At 42.4% G+C, this 18,255-nt stretch overlaps 1 non-coding gene across 1 annotated transcript; it reads left to right on the forward strand.

Moving 5' to 3' along the window:
• Positions 1-6,532: 6,532 nt before the first annotated feature.
• On the forward strand, positions 6,533-6,614 carry trnal-uag (transfer RNA leucine (anticodon UAG)). The gene has a single exon. It is a non-coding gene; the product is annotated as a tRNA-Leu (tRNA).
• The last annotated feature ends 11,641 nt before the right edge of the window (positions 6,615-18,255 follow it).

Below are 18,255 nucleotides of genomic sequence, written 5' to 3' on the forward strand. Positions count from 1 at the left end.
TCGGATTGAACATTGTTAACACTAAAGGCACTATGGTAATTGATCGTCACAGGTTGTATTGACTGTTTTCTAGATATTAAAAACAGGGTCAAAACGGGAAAAGAATTAGTACTCACCAATCCGTGAAGTTAATCGATTATTCTATGGTTCTTCAGTTGAATTAATTAATTGTCGATAGATAAGTGATCAATAACTCTCCTCCGTGCGCTCCGCTCGCCTCCTGCAGTCTCGCTCTCTGATCCTGGTGCTCTAGTTGGTGTCCATGACGTCACAGCGCTCTTTCTGATGGAGCAGACATGTCTCTGCTGGAGGAGACTCCTGTCCGGAGCCCAGGGGGCTTTTCTTACAGATATAACATCTCCAATAATAAAGGCGATTCGTAACAGCTGGCAATGGAGAGCGACAAACCAAGGAATAAAATTCATTAAACCAAAAAAAATAGTTTACTTCACAGACTAAAATAATTGTATAGCATACTCCCGGAGAGCAGAAGAGAAAGGGCACAAGTCCCTGTAATGAGCTCTTTTAAGCATTTTAAACGAATCTCCACAGAATAGAAGCCAGGAGGATCAGACACCTGATCCTGAAGGTTGAAGAGTATCTTCTGGTTTTATTTCCACCCGAGCTCTCAGCTCCTCAGCTGGTTTGATGATTTAATTAACTGTATAACTGTTATCAGACTCTGTTTAACTGTATATTTATAAGACTCCCCATGAGAGATGTGTGGGAGACGCTGAATCCCAGGGCTGGTGTGGAATCACACACAGACAGGTCTTCTGTGTGATCTGAGTCCCACTGCTCAGAGCTAAAGCCAGGTCAACTGGTCACTATTGTAGACACAACCATTGGTCTGCTGCTGCTGAGAATCATAATACACTGTCAAGAGTGGCAATACTCACAACCAATTAATTCAACTGAAGAACCGTAGAATCATCGATTAACTTCACTGACTGGTGAGAACGAATTATTTTCCCATTTTGACCCTGTTTTTAATACCTAGAATACAATTCAACTGAAGAACTCAGATTGTCAGGATAAAGAGAAGGATGGAGATGAGCTTCTGTCTGTTCAGGAGGTAGGAGTTTTGGTAAAGTACTGAGGGATCCAATGCTCTGTGTGTGAGTCTGAGCTGTGAATCTGACTGAGAGGAGATACATTTTTTTATTCTGCCTGTGAGAAGTCTTTTCCTTTGCCGATCAATGTTACATCCCATTCAGATACTCTGCACAGACTGTCAGAGTGAGAGAAAAGGAGAGAGAGATGGACAGATAAGAGCACACACAGCGAGAGAGACAGGAAGTGGGAGAGAGAGGAGAAGGAGCAGGAAGACAGTGCAGGTGTACAACCACACTGTGACCACAGGAGACAGGAGGCTTTTCTCAGCTGCTGAGGAGCTCAGGGCTCATGGCCACTCAGGCTCAGAGGCTCTGGCAGCAGTCAGGTCTGGGAGCTTCTCCTCATACTGACTCTGGAGCTCTAAGAGTCAGCCTCCATTCTGACAGGAATAGCCCCTCCTGTTCAGCCCTGAAAGACACACTGAGAGAGCTGTTAGAGCCCTGAGGCAGCTGTGTGGGTAGAAGACCTGTCACCCTGTAGAGCTCTGAACACTGGGCTCCCCTGTGTGCCTCACTGTACAGGAACAGAGCTCTGACTGGACTCCCCGTGTATCTCTGTACAGCACTAGAGCTCTGAGCACTGGGCTCCACTGTGTGTCTCACTGTACAGCAATAGAGCTCTGACTGGACTCCCTGTGTGTCTCTGTACAGCGCTAGAGATCTGAACACTGGGCTCCCCCATGTGTCTTTCTCTATACCTCATCACACTGCACTGCACAAACCACAAACTCACTGCACAATCTGACCTGCAGTTCCAGTAAAGCTCTGTCGAAACAGGCCCATTTTCTAAAGACAGGGGAGTGAAGAGATAGTGCAGTTTTACTGAAGATAATATGTCCCTCTCTAAAAATATGCTGTCATATCATTATATGACATTTTTTCATGCTAGCCCAGCAGGAATTGTGGCCTTAAATCACAGCTGTTCAGCTGTATTAACAGCCTATGCATGCTGACGCAGCTACCCACCTGAACTACTAGTGTAAATAGTCTAACAGTAAATCTATAATAAGCACTAATATTACATGAATACTAGCATTAAAACTATCAGTAGCGCTATCATCATTAATACTCACATGAACACTAGCATTAATATTAAAACTACCAGTGGTACTCTCACTAATATTAACAGGAATACACTAGCATTAGTATTAGTAGCTGTCCGTGACGTCACACCGCTCTTTGTGACGAAGGCGAGACGCCTAGCCGGGCACAGTGACGTGGTGCGTGTCGCCGTGGTTACCATACTGATGATTTGTAAACAAATGGAAAATGCATTTCAACTGTTACTTAAACAAAATTTATCAACTTGGAATACAATTCTCTAGCTCTAGGATTAAATTCCTAAATAATAATTTGAATAACCATTCTTTAATTTCGGATTGAACATTATTAACACTAAACAGACTATGGTACTGTAATTGATCGATTCAGGCGGTATTGACCGTTTTCTAGATATTAAAAACAGGGTCAAGAACGGGAAAAGAATCAGTACTCACCAATCGGTGAAGTTAATCGTTAATTCTACGGTTCTTCAGTTGAATTAATTAATTGTCGATAGATAAGTGATCAATAACTCTCCTCCGTGCGCTCCACTCGCCTCCCGCGGTCTCGCTCTCTGATCCTGGTGCTCTGGCTGGTGTCCATGACATCACAGCGCTCTTTCTGACGGAGCAGACATGTCTCCGCTGGAGGAGACTCCTGTCCGGAGCCCGGGGGGCTTTTCTTACAAATATAACATCTCCAATAATAATGGCGATTCGTAACAGCTGAAAATGGAGAGCGACAAACCAAGGAATAAAATTCATTAAACCAAAAAAAAAGTTTACTTCACAGACTAAAATAATTCTATAGCATACTTCCGTAGAGCAGAAGAGAAAGGGCACAAGTCCCTGTAATGAGCTCTTTTAAGCATTTTAAACAAATCTCCACAGAATAGAAGCCAGGAGGATCAGACGCCTGATCCTGAAGGTTAAAGAGTATCTCCTGGTTTTATTTCCCACCGAGCTCTCAGCTCCTCAGCCGGTTTGATGATTTAATTAACTGTATAACTGTTTGTTTGTCTCACACGCAAGAAGTCTTCGGTTGGAAACAAGCTCCCCCTCTTCTCGCACGTTTTGCACGTTCGAGTGGTTTTAATGTGGCTCCTTCGTACACGGTGCTGATCTTTTGGAAAGCAGGAGGCAAAACTGACACGTGCCCATACCAGGAATCGAACCCGGGCCGCCTGGGGGAAAACCAGGAATCCTAACTGCGAGACCATAGGGGAGCACACAACCACACTGTTCCGGGCATCGTGCAAGCGAACTACATAAATATGAGAAAACATGCAAGAGAGTTGTCAAAGGGTCGATGTATACTGGGGCTCAGTTGAAATGCAACGTCAGGACTTTTCTGAATTATGTCACACGAAGAGAGCACAGCCTTTTCCGCCCACCCACGTGTGTCTCGGTAACTCGCCATGATCGTATAGGGATCAGTACTTTGCGTTGTGGCCACAACAACCCCAGTTCGAATCCAGGTCACGGCAGAATTCCCGAGCTTACAGTCTGAGTAATTGGAGACTGCGCTATTCTGTTGCCTATGGTTATATACGGGTTTTTCACATGAAGCCGTATTGAACAGTATTTCTCGCATTGTGAACTTGTGTATACAGCGGTCCCCCGGGTTCCAGTTAGTGCGTAATTACGCGTCGATGAAAAACCGGCGGTTTAAAAAAAGATAATTAGCTCACTGATACTTTGATGTAGAGGATGTGGAAATATCCACATGTTGTGGTCTTTAAAATGCATTTGGTTTGAAGGCGTTCTGTGCTTCCGTTGCGAAGATATGGACAAAAGAATATTCGTGCTTGGTCAAAAAAATGTCATATAAACGAAAAAGTAAAGGCTGAGAAAGCATTCACAATGTATTTTATACACAAAGCAAGTATTCTCGCGATTCTAAGAGGTTTCGTGTAAACGCTACAGGCGTGCCAAAATCGTTTTCGAATTTCAAGCTAACTTTACCCCGGTAGGACGGCACCTGTTTACAGTTTAGTGTCCCCGTCATTGTACTGGGGTATTAGGACCTGCATGGACCGTAGGGTGTGCACCCAGCGACAGAAACCAGACGTGTGTCGGGCTCGGCTGCGAGCAGGACAATGACATCACGGGGACAAAGTAGAGGAAATCAAAACGGTCCTATAGAAGACCTGTGTCAGCTGTCGGTTTGCAGTCTGGACTCTAAATCCTCCGATCCGATTTTAAATCTCTCTAATACCTGAGCTGCAGCTTCTTCCGAGTACTTATTCGTATACTTATTATGTGTAAGTGTATAGATGAAACCTATACACCTATACACTTAGGTGTGTTCAGTTTAAATCAAAATGCTTTACTAATACAAGAGAGAAGTATAGTATGAAGGATGTGACAAATTTACGATTTCTTGGAACAAAACGGTTTTTATTTGCATTCGAAATGAAGCGGAATTTTAGCGTGACACACAAACCCTTTGTCTTTTTTAGAGTGATTTTTAAACAGACAAAAATATAGAAAACGTGTTTTTTTGGCCCTCCAATAGCAGGGTCAGTGGCGTAATGAATAACGCGTCAGGCCTCGCGTCAGAAGATTATAGGTTCGACTGCCGTCTGGCTCATTGCGTTTATACCACTTACATTCTTTTATATAAATGAACTGCACCTGAAATCTATAGAAAACACTTTGGGAAAAGTTGTCGAAATTCGCATGAGGCTGCAGACAACTTAACACTGTACTGTCTGGAGATCAGCTCCTGCTCTGAACTTAATTGCAATGAAAAACTATGCGTAACAAAGCTGGAGAACAGCTGAACTTGTGCTCAGTTCGGTGATGAGGGTTCAGAACTGGCGTTGTTGTAATAAGCACGAACTGCACAGGCTCTGAATCAGACCATTTCAATTAGTCTGATCAGTGTAGGACACTGTTAATGTAGAATTATTAATAGGTTTATTAGCTAGTTAGTTCAGGTTTACCCACCTGAACTAATGTAGAATTACTACTCGGTCTGTCTCTTGTTTGTATATAAATGAATGTCTCTGACAACTTAATGTTAGTTTTTAATTTAGTTTTACGATGTAGGTCTGGCGTTGACATATGCACAAGTATACGAAATGTCTCACTCCTGATTCAACTCATGTTCTATAGGAGATTGGCGATTCCTCCTGTTTCTCGTACAACCATATCAGAACAGAAGACCGTGTCACCCAGCTCTGATTCAAGATTGACTCGCATCTTTATCCCTTTTTTGTTCGTGATCATTATTTGAACTTTTTCGAAATGAAATGACAATAATCAAACATGCAGGCAGATTTTTTAAAAGTATTCGGAATTGACAGGGTGCCCCTTTGGAATAGTCGTCAGAAAAAGTGAGAAAAGGAAAGTTATGTAAGCTCTCACACAAAGCATTGAAGATTGGAATCTGAGTTTAAAAAAGCTACCCGTCTCCCAATGATAGGCAGGGATACACACCATGACACTAACTAGGAGCACTTGTCAGCTGTTAGGAAGCATTTCCTCTTAACACTACTATTGTTTCGGGTTTCGGCTTTTACAACAGAATAACAAAACAGCTTCAATTACGTCGATTAGACTCAGCGAAACTTTAACACCTATGATATTACGAGTGCTTTGCACGAGTCGAACTTCAAGAAGAAACTACTACAACAGTTGTGGACATACAGTAATTCAATACCACCAGCAAAGTCCAATGCTGGCAATGTCTGAGAAAATAATGTTCACTCATGGAATTTGGTCTTTGAATGGCTGGCGGGAAAATTCATTTATACTCCCGTTGCGCCCTCAGCTGAAACATGTTAAAATAACAAGGCAGATTTGTTGGAGAACCTCACAAGAATTATTGGGTTAGCACTGTATGTATTCTGGTATATTTACTTTAATTTTAATATAAATGTAAACATGCATGCTGTATAATATATTGTAATTTTAAAATATGTTAGCTGAGGATGCGAGGGGGGCAATTACACCTTGTGAAACAAGCAAGGAACTGTAAAAAAGGCTGGTATTTGAAAAAAATTGGCGATCACAGGAAAACCACAATTTATGTGGTATTATCATCAATATCCTTCAAAATTGACGTTCAAATGAAGGATTTGAAGAAACTATGAAAAAAGCAACAGTAATAGCAGAGGATTTTGATTTTTGCTCTTCAATTCAGTAGATCCCAGTGGAGTTGCGCCCCTACAAACAGCACAAAGGATGAATCCCACCTCTTTCGTTATTGCTACGTTTGTGCTGGTGAAAGTACCGTTTGTGCTATTGAAAGCAGCTTGGAGGATGAAGGTGCAGTCACTTCCACATGTCATGATACCATTAGATCCGATGACAAGAGCTGAAGCCCCCCCAGGCCAAGCCAACAACGTGAGGAAGATGGGCATGGTGGAAGGTAGTGTGGCTGAGCAGTCTAAGGCCCTGGATTTAGGCTCCAGTCTCTCTGGGGGCGTGGGTTCGAGTCCCACCACTGCCAAATGTTAGTGTTTTAAGACATGCAATACGATCAGTAAAAGCTCTTTTTGTTAGTCTGTTGAGAGGCTGCGTGAGGTGTTTAGAGATAGACATTCTAAAAGATAGGCTGTCAGCTTAACATCAAGGAAGAAAAAATATTTTGTTTTCTCAAGAGAAATTCTCTTTGGCACTTTCAGCTTTATGTAGGGAACAACGTCTGCCGAGATCACTTTTGAGCCAGTGCACATGGTAGTGTGGCGGCAAGTACATTTAATATTGGTGGGTAGCTGCGTCAGCATGCGTAGGCTGCAAAGGAACAAGTAATAGGTTTATTCCATGCTGAAAAAAAGAAGAAAGAGAACACAACGTTTCAGCCATGGAGCCTTCTTCAGGTGTGAGAGAGACAGGGCAGTAGGCAAAGGTAAAGTAGCGGGAGAACAAAGGTGGGGAGGGAGGAGGAGTGAGAGGCGGGAGCAGGGGACAGAAAGAGAGGCCAATCAAGAGGTGTGAAGTCAGAATGGGTGCAGAGAGGTGTGAAATGAAACTTCCAATGAATGGAGAAAATTTAAAAGAACAGTAGTCTGTCGTTAAGGGAAGGGAGAATGTGAATGTGTGATCCTAGCTGCAGAATAATTTTGGTTTCGGTGGTCTTTCTGAGTTCGGAAAACCGTCTTTGAGAACACAGACGGAGAGATTAGAGTGGTCGTGGCCGTCAGAGGTGAAATGAGAAACAATGGGCTTGGAAAGATCTTTAATCTTCACAGCCCTGACGTGTTCTCTGAAGCGGTCTCCGAGTCTCCTTCCTGTTTCTCCAATGTAGATGGTGGGGCATTTACTGCAAGAGATACAGTAAATAAAGTTGTTGGAGGTACAATATGCCATCTGGGTGATCTGGAATTGTCCTGAGGGGCCTTGAATGCATGTGGTGGTGGCTGTGTACTTGCAGGTTTGATACAGCGAGCTCTGTTGCAAGGGAAAGTTCCTGGTGTGAATGGTTGTTGGGGACGGTCAAGGGAGCTGTGAACAAGGAGGTTACGCAGATTAGGTGGTCGGCGATATGAGATGATAGGGCGATCAGAAAAGAGGGCCCCAATGGAGGGATCATCCTGTAGGATGGAAAAGTTGTGGTTAATGGTCGTGGGGATAGGAAGTGTGTTAGGGTGGTAAGGAAGCACCAAAGGAATGCGGTTGTTACGGCGGGAGTTCCTGATTGGGTTGATGGTCCTGGGGGTGTTTTTGGCTCGGGCAAGGGCCCTGTCAATCACACTGCTGGGGTATCCTCTGTTGATGAAAAAGGAGTACATTTCGAGGGCTTGGTTCTCGAAGTCGATGTCGTCGCTGCATAATCGTCGTAGCCTAAGGAACTGTGAAAAAGGAAGAGAGTTTTTAGTGTGGTTGGGGTGAAATGAGCTGTACAGGAGGTAGCTGTGTGAATCCGTGGGTTTGTAATAAACTGAAGTGGACAGTCGGGGGTAGTTGATGGAGAAGTTGATGTCTAGAAACGGAAGAGTAGTGGAAGATATGTTAACCGTATATTTGAGGGACAGGTGGAAGTTGGTGAAATGGTGCAGGAAGAACTCAAGCTGATCGTTGGAGCATGTGGCGGCACCGACGCAGTCATCAATATATCGTTTGTAGAGGTCAGGGACATAGCCAGTGTGCAAATAAATATTTATAATAGAATGTATAATTTAACACAGCAAAAATATATTGTATTTTGCACTATAATCAGATATTTCAAATGAAGCCCTCTGGATTTGATTACCCTTCTCACTTTACAAGCCCGAGCAGCTGATGCACCATGTGTCTTCCCATAAAAAGTCTTTGACTCCATACTATGGCTGTTGCAGTGCAGGCTCATATATGAGTAGAACAGGTGAACCTTCCAATGAACGAGGGGTTCCTTTTCACACAAGACTGATAGGAAACAGTCAAAACTTGCCACACCCGGACTGTTAAATTGATCAACCATTTTTAATAGCTGTGGAAATGCACTCACACTGTAGGATACGCACTCGGTGCGCCACAGGCATCACATTCACATGTCAAACACTTGTTTTCAGTAGCAGGTGATTTGGGATCCCCCAGTCTTCGCTTTATCATCCACGCAGTATGCCTGTTCCAGAGACATTTTCATTGTTGATAACTATGGGGGAAGAGCATGTAGATTCCAAAACACTCTACGGCAGCAGATGTGAGCAATTACCTGCTAGAAAAACAAATGTGTTCCCAGAAGCATATACTGCACAATTACCACAATATTTGTAAACATTTCCGATACATAACCACGTTATGTGCTCTACATTGTTCTATTTTGTACCGTGTGAGGAGAATACACACTCTATTACTGTTGTTGCTGAGCTTCGAGTCTCCTACTTATTTCTTCTACTAGCTTGCATAGAAAGTCATCGCCCTGCTTGTTGTCTATCACTTAATAAAAAGGTCAACGTAGAAAACGTTATTTATTACTGTGTGTTTATTTTGGGGCTTAATATTTACATTTATAATTACACCCCAGGGTCAAGAAAACATTTTCATACTATTTTTTTAAATTAAAATTGGAAAGGCATGTTTAATTAAATGATTTTATTGATTCACAATCTGACAAAGCAAGACAGAACAAAAGCCTTCATGAAATCACATTCTCGAATGTATCCCCTTGCACTCAACAATCTAAGGAAGAACACGAAACCGCCTGTTATTAAAATTGTCACAGTTTTTTTATCGCTCTGAGGAGTTCTTGCTTCCCCCCCCCCCAAATATAGTCTTTCAGGGAATGCCATACCATTTCTATTGGATTTAAATCACGGGATTCTGCTGGAGTTTTCACCCAGTTTATTTCCTCTGCTTTAAGTCTTCCCTTTGCTGCTGTGCGTTTCAGATCGTTGTCCTGACAGAAATGATGCCTGGATCCAAAGTGCTCCCTGATGTATGGGGCAGTAGATTGTTTGATCATGACTTCCTCGAAGAATTCCCGATCCATTATTCCTTTGAAATTAAGAAGTTGTCCTGGGCCTCTTCTAGATATTCCACCCCCAGCCATGGACCTTGAAAACTGTTCCAAAGCCACTGTTGTTTCATCAGTGAAAAGGGCATCATGAAATGCATCTCTCAGTTCAATCCATTGAAGAGCTTGCTTGAGCATTTCTTCAGTTTTTACCTTTATCTCCATCCCCAGCACTGGCTGGAGATGCTGTGTGTGTCCGAGCTCAGCGGTTATATAGGACAGGACTCGGCGTGCAGCAGGTGCGACTCATTGCTCTGTGCTGCCCGTGCGGAATACGCGTCTCCTCCCTCCACACACCACCACCTCACTAAACCGCCTTCATACTCCCCAGCGGCTATAACATCTCCATTTATTACATTTATTCTTCCCTCTTAACCCAGAAAACTCCCGGGACGTTTTTGTGAACCGGGAAAGCGTCTCTCTATTGGTGGTCACAAGTAGAAACAATGCACAAGCTGAAAGCAGGAAGTCAAAACACTCCTCCTCACTGTACGAGCACATCTGGGTCCAGAGTTCCGAAGACTCCTAAAAGTGAATTTCCAGATTCCTGAAAGGCATGTTAAAGTCCCCCATCCGTTCGTTTCAAATGCATAAATTGGATGAGTTCGGGTACTTTTCTGATGTATTTTAATAGTTTGGCACTGTAACGTGTTAAATATTTTACAAGCAAAATTTATCAACTTCACTTTCATGCGAGGTTTTGCGTGGATACAAAAACACCCCAGTGGGCAAAAGACGTATAATATACGTCTATTAAATGCATACCTTAGACGTCTAAATGTGGTCCACAATTCGTCTAGAATGAAATTCTAATATACGTCTATTGTTATACGTCAATTATACGTCTATGATTAGATGTTCATTATACGTAAATGTTTGGAGTTCTATTATACGGATAAATTTAGAAGACTATTATACATATATGGTTGGAGTTCCGGATAACTTTAGAGGACTATTATACGTATATGGTTAGAGGTCTATTATACGGATAACTTTAGAGGTCTATTATACGGATAACTTTAGAGGTCTATTATACGTATATGGTTAGAGGTCTATTATACGGATAACTTTAGAGGACTATTATACGTATATGGGTAGAGGTCTATTATACATCAAAGATAGGTTTTACAGGTGTAGAAACTAGTAAATCAAGCCAATGATTTGTTTTAGAAATTTATTCTGAAAATACACATTCACACCTGAAAAATATGTATTTCAAATTATACATTGTATACAATCAACAATCAACATATGGGCAATAACCATAAAAAACACAACTAGTCTTAAACTTCAGCTACAAATTCTGGTAACATGGCAATATACAGTATAGTAATGACAAACACAAACTAATTACATTAACACACTAACTCAAAACCTCATTTTGATTCAAATATAAATTTTAAAATGTACAACTTCTATATTTCCAAGAAAAAAAATATTACAATGGAAGTTAAGACGATTTTTGTCCACTATTTGCAAACCCTGTCTAATTGTCCTAACAGAACCAGAAACCTATTATTTTCAGTGTCCAGATCTACTGGCCCCCTGCCTTGCATATGCATTCGTCAAGTAACGTATTGCGTGCTCCTTTATTTCTTTTTCTGTTGATGTAGGGTGGGACTTCAGCACCGCAGCTAGGAGAAACTTATATAATATTACTTCCCAAATAAATGACGATTAATATCTTCTTTAGTATAATCTCAAAAATGAAACGGTTTACTAAGCTCAAAGCTGAAATAAATGTATAAAATTTAGCTTGCATCATAGCATTTGAGCAATAAAGTCTGTCCTAATTAAAGAGTACCCAAAGTTTGAAAGTACAACATAGAATAAGAATAATTAGAGAAACGGCAAAACGATTTTGTGTCATCTTCCCCATTCACACTATTTTTATGTGCCATTTTTTGCTTATTCACGTACTATTTTAATCAAAATAATATTAAGAAAGATCTGTTTGTATTCAGATAGTATTATTATTATTCATACTTACTCGTCAAAAGAGGATTGCTGAGATATCTGCGAATACTTCAATCTTCTACATTTGAAAAACGTGTCCAAAATGGTGACCAACGAATACTAGCAATGCATTGTGGTATATAACCGGAAAATATGCTGGGTTAGATATTTTCTCAACGTATGCATTTATTAATGTTGTCGATATTATGGTTGAAATTTAACATTGATAATACATCGCGGTTATGTGCCCCCCTGATGTGCAATTTTAACGCATGCAGTTAGTAAGGATAGGTCACTGTTGTAAGGTATTATATATAATGACATTATGGAATAGGATGGGGACAGGCCTGGCATCACGGGGGGAGGGAGGAGTGTCGCCCCTTCAGTTTTGGGCAAAAGGATTTACTTAACTTGCGCCCTAATAAAATAGTTGTACTTTGTCAATGGTCAGACAACACTAATTGACACTAACAGTCATTCAGACTGTTTGATGTGCAGGAGGACTCTCCGTCCAGGAAGGGCACGTACTGTATCAGTGTCGTTAGTGTGTCAACATTACGATCCTGTTTGCTCAGGTGGACCGATTCCTTGCAGTAGTTTATCATTATACTTAAAATCGTTATATAACTAGGACTAGTTATAGCAGTCTGTGCTTTCTGTTGGTTTTTACAACTATTTTTTCTTAACGATTCAGAACCTCCGTTGATGTAGCTGCAAAAATGAACGCTTGTGGTACTTTTCGGTCCAGGCAATCCAAACCGCGAGAGTGACGAAAAATGTGAAACTGAACTTCATCGCAAATACCAGATCGCTAGTCTTTATCTTCTATCATGAAGCACTAATCAATGGCATAGCTGCGAGATTTCATTTGGGTAGCTGCACCGTACAGCTCCATTTCAACCGAAATATCAGAATTTCAGACGCCCCCTACAGATTTTTCCTTGGGCACCGGCTCTGATGGGGGACGGGGTGTCCAGGATATGGTATCAACTTTTTTTAAGAAAATAAAAATAGAAAATCTATAGGCACTCAAACATTTTACTTTGTGTTTTTCAGGCAGGGGGAAGACCCCTCCGCAAAACCCTTGTATGCAAAGCTGTGTAAATAAATTAATTACTGTGAAAATAATTTACTTCGTACACTATGCAGATTGCCGTATACTCCTAGATGCGGCACAAACAATGTATAAAAGCCTTTGGCACTGTCTTAGATGTGTTTTCGACGTTATATATGTATTTATTAATGTAGTCAATTTTACGGTTGCAATTCAACATTGATTATACGTCGCGGCAATATATATATACATATAGCTATATTATTGCTGTGATATATACGTATATTTGACGAATCACTGCCCACTGGGAAGCCAGTGTATCGGCTTGTTCCACACCCCCACACCTCACTGTGTACAGTAGAGCCTCCTGTCCTGACTGGAGAAGCTGATCCAGCTGTGCATGGAGAGAGAGCCAGGTTATCAGCTTGTTCTACACCCCCACCCCTCTCTGTGTACAGTAGATCCTCCTGTCCTGACTGGAGGAGCTTGAAGGCATCCTCTCACGAGGCTCCAGTAAATGTAGGGGTTTGTGCATTTACAGGGACAATTATTAATTGTAGCATTAAGTCAGAAAATGGCTTTGATGGCTATTAGAAAGCCGACCTTGCGGGATAACTCAGCAACACACACACTCGGATACTAATACATTTATTAATGCATAAAATGAGCATTTAAACATAACAGATCTTATAGTGAGGGTTAGCAGAATACAAAAGGTATACATTCCATCACGAAGAGTTACAAACCAAGAGGGACATACATTCCGTATATCATTCATTTAGACCGTTTTGTAAATGAACTTTGTTACAACTTGTACATTAGATACTCAAAAGCAAGTACATGACTCATATGAATTAAATTGATATCAACTCTGGTTGAGGTAACAATTGAATTCTCGAGCTGTAATGCAGAACGTTGAATACTCGCCCGCTCTGTGGGGATTCAGATCTCCTGCAGACGCAAAGGAGCAGTGGCAGGCTGTTGCCGTGTCCAATCGGCGCTCTCTGGCCCGGTGCCAGGCAGTGTTGGTTCGACGTGAGAGAAGGAGAAGGAGGGAGAGATTTCTGCTGCGATGCGCTGCTGATGCTCTCTGAAGACCGGCTAGTTAGTGTTGGCTGAAACTAGCAGAGTTTGCACACAGAAAAGTGACTGCAGATCCGAGCAAGTCACACTCTTTAGACAGGAAGAAGACCGGTTCGTTCCCGATGTAGCGCGAGTCCTGAGTACTGATATTCAGCTGTCCACAGCTCTGACCATAGTTCACTCGATCAGGTGAGCGTTTGCGGTGGGTTCACGAGGCTTGCTGCTGGGCTAACCTCGGGTGGATCCTTTGGTTACATGCTGGCAACCTCCGTTCTCAACTCTTCGAACAAGGAAAAGTCCTGGCACTGGGACACACTGGCCGTTACGTGACTGTCTGAGCTGAGTCTGAGGATGTCCAGGAGGAGCTGGAGTTGTACCTGGAGGAACTACGGTCGCTCATTGGTTGGAAGATCCATGGGCATTCAAGAATCATTTTGTGACTAACTGGAACGATTAACAATTGTCCCAGTAAATGCACAAACCCCTACATTTATTGGTGCCTCGTGAGAGGATGCCTACATTTATTGGTGCCCCATGTGAGGATGAGTAACCATGCACTCTGACCTTGGGGTTGTAAACCACTTGGGATGAGACTCTCCCTTGGAATCTCCCAGACAGTGAGGCATCAGAGATGACCATTTGTTAGGGTGGTTGATGTGTCTCAGCTTTGGGAGTTGTTCCTTATCAGGACACTCTATCAGCTAGAAAAAACACCTTAAATGTGAACCAAATGGAATGACCTCTCTGTATCAAGCACCACTTGAGATGAGGGAGAGAGAGACTGGCAAGGGAGCAGCAAACTTAATTCCTGTATTTTAATAAACCTTGCTGCTACAATGGTCTCTCTCCTGTGTGAATGCGCTGGTGGGCTATTAAGCTTCTTGACCGACTAAAACTCTTGCCACACTGACTGCAGCTGAACGGTCTCTCTCCTGTGTGAATGCGCTGGTGGGTTTTTAAGCCACCTGACCGACTAAAACTCTTGCCACACTGACTGCAGCTGAACGTTCTCTCTCCTGTGTGACTGCGCTTGTGCCTTTTTAAGCCACCTGACCAACTAAAACTCTTGCCACACTGACTGCAGCTGAATGGTCTCTCTCCTGTGTGACTACGCTGGTGTGATTTTAAGTAGCTTTTTAGACTAAAACTCTTCCCACACTGACTGCAGCTGAAAGGTCTCTCTCCTGTGTGAATGCGCCGGTGGGTTTTTAAGTCACATGATTGACTAAAACTCTTCCCACACTGACTGCAGATGAATGGTCTCTCTCCTGTGTGAATGCGCTGGTGGGTTTTTAAGTCACCTGACCGACTAAAACTCTTCCCACAATGACTACAGCTGAAAGGTCTCTCTCCTGTGTGAAGGTGCTGGTAGGGTTGTGAAATGCTAGACTGACAGAAACGCTGCTTCTCCCCGTGCCATAATGGCAGTTTGTCCACTCCATCTGAGCAAGGCCTTGAGTTATTCTTCCACAATCTCTGATTGTGCTGGGGTCTCTTATTCTGCAAATGCTCCATGGAATGGTCTTGCTCCGTGTGCTGAAACGGAGCTGTGTTTTCTCCACCGTGACCTTCAGTGTGCTGCTCAGCAGTGTGAATCATCTGGGGCTCGTTCTCCAGCTCTCTGAGTCTTAAACCATCCAGTTCATTCAGCTGTTCCTCTCTTTGGCCAAGAACAGTCATACTCTCCAGTTCAACAATTTTCTCAGTAACCAGATTATTAAACCTGTGTGTAAAATCATCAGATACTAAGGGATCATATGATTGTTTGAGACTCTGCAGTGACAGTCTCTCCACTTGAACAGAACAAGGCCTAATTATTATCAAGCCCTGTAGGAGCTGCTGTTGCTCCTCCCTGTACTGACTCTCCTCTGTGTGCTGTACATCAGTAATGTTCTCTTCACCAGGTACATCAGTCTGCTGCTCTGCAGGGTCAATCAACTTGGGATCCATATCCTGCTCTGTAAGATTTAAAACATCCAGTTCTTCACTGTGCTCTTGTACAGAGACACAGCCCAGTTCATTACAACCTTGTGTAATATTGATTGTGTCCAGATTATTCATCTTCTCTGTAAAATCATCACATACTAAGAGCCCAGGTGTCTCACTCTCAGGCTCTGTCTTCATCATGGCCACAGAGTCCAGATCCCTGACACTCTGTCTGCTGTCTATGTGCTGCTCACTAAGTGCCTCTTTCCCTTCTGCGGAAGTGAGCTCTGTCTCCTGCATCAGACTGGAGCCCCACTCCTCCTCACTGTGCTGCTGTTCAAGAAGAGCCCTTTCCCCAGCGTCGGAGAGAACACTGGCCTCTGAGCCTGTAAACACAGGCCAAGAAGACACGACCTTTATAAGGATAAACTATGTTATAGTTTTATACCTTTAGAGGTGGCTTCTCAAATCATTTTACAGAATGCCAACAACAAAAAATACACAAAATTAACACGATGAGAATACGCAGTTAGAGGAGACAGTAGACAGTGGTACTAAGTACAGTAGGAGCAGAGGGGTACAGAACAGTTAAATAAAGGCTCTTCTGAAGAAAAAGTTTTTAAGTCTGGATTTAGAGTTTAGAGACGTTGACTCTCTGATATCCTTGGGGAGAGAGTTCCAGAGCTTGGGGCAAAACAGGAGAAGGCCATGTCACCCATAGAGTGTAGACAGACTGGGGGACAAATAGTTGAACACAATTAGAAGAGCGAAGATTGCAAGGTAGGGAGTAGGGTGATAATATCAGACCAGTATGGAGGTGCCAAGCCAAGACATGGAGAGTCTTATAGGTGAGCAGGAGGATTTTTAAGTCGATATGAAACTTGACAGGAAGCCAGTGCTAGGACTCCAGGATAGGAGTAATGTGATCACTTGTACTAGACGTGGTCAGGGTTCTGGCTGCTGAATTTTGGACATACTGGAGTTTGTTCAATGTGGATTTAGAAACCCCAGAGAGTAGAGCATTACAGTAGTTGATTCAAGATTAGACAACACTTTTCAGCCATAGTTAGTGATAACATAGGGTGTAGTCGAGCAATATTTATGAGGTGAATGAAAGATGTTCTGACAACATGCTGCACATGTGGGTCGAACGTCAAATATCATCCCCAAGTTTTTCAATTTAGACTGAAGCTCAAGTACAAGACCATCTACAGATGGAGTTACACATTGGTCCTACAAAGGTGATGGGTGGTGCCAATAAGCATGACTTCAGTCACAGTTAAATGAAGGAAATTTTGAGTCACCCAAGTTTTTATATCGGGGATGCAAATAGAATAGAGACAGCCACATCAGCGTCAGGTTTGGTATGGATGTATATTTGAGTATCATCAGCATAGTAGTGACAGCTGAGGCCATGTGATCTAAAAAGCTTTAAACTACACACACGCATACAAGTACACTCACAAGCAATTTGGATTGTTTAAACATAGCGGAATATGTGGGTATAAGGGCATGTTCTGATTTAGCTTCGTCAGAAACCTAACTACCATGTTAAAAGTAAGACTACTGTAATAATATCACTATTACATTACATTTACATTGACACTGCACTGAGAGAGAGGGGGGTTAATACAGACACACCGACTGGACACTACAGGACATTAACACTGCACCGAAACAGAGGTTTATACAGACATGCTGACTGGACCGTACAGTAGATTAACACTGCATTGAGAAAGAGAGGGGTTAATGCAGACACACTGACTGACTGGACATTCCAGTACATTAACACTGCAATCAGAGAAAGGGTTTAATACACACACACTGACTGGACACTCCAGTACATTAACACTGCACTGAGAGGGATTAATACAGACACACTGACTGGACATAACAGTAAATTAACAGGGCACTGAGAGAGGGGTTAATAGATACATACGGACTAGACACTACAGCACATTAACACTGTACTGAGAGAGAGAGGGGTTAATACAGACATGGACAAACTGGAACTAAGAGCATATTACCACTGCACTGAGAGAGGGGTTAATACAGACACATTGACTGCACAACACAGTACATTAACACTGCATTGAGAGAAAGGGGTTAATAGACACACTGACTGCACATTACATTACTTTAAAACTGCACAGGTTAATACAGACCTGAGAGAGGCAGGTTAATACAGACACTGACTGGACACTGCAGGACATTAACACTGCAATCAGAGAAAGGGGTTAATACAGACACGGTGACTGACTGGGCACTACAGTGCATTAACACTGTACTGAGAAAAAGGGGTTAATACAGACACACTGTCTGCACACAGCAGGATATTAGTACTGCACTGAGAGAGGGGTTAATACAGACACATTGAATGGACATAACAGCACATAAACACTGCACAGAGAGAGGGGTTAATACAGACACACTGACTGGACATAACAGTACATTAACACTGCACTGAGAGAGGGGTTAACACAGACTGACTGGACACTACAGTACACTAACACTGCATTGAGAAAGAGAGGGGTTAATATAGACACACTGGATTAATATTCAAGGACTCAATACAGACACAGACCCTGGAAGACAGTAATACTTAAACCAATTAAATAATGTTTATATACACAATCA

Source organism: Atractosteus spatula, chromosome 10, assembly GCF_055471065.1.
Source record: "Atractosteus spatula isolate fAtrSpa1 chromosome 10, fAtrSpa1.hap1, whole genome shotgun sequence".
Lineage (NCBI taxonomy): Eukaryota > Metazoa > Chordata > Actinopteri > Semionotiformes > Lepisosteidae > Atractosteus > Atractosteus spatula.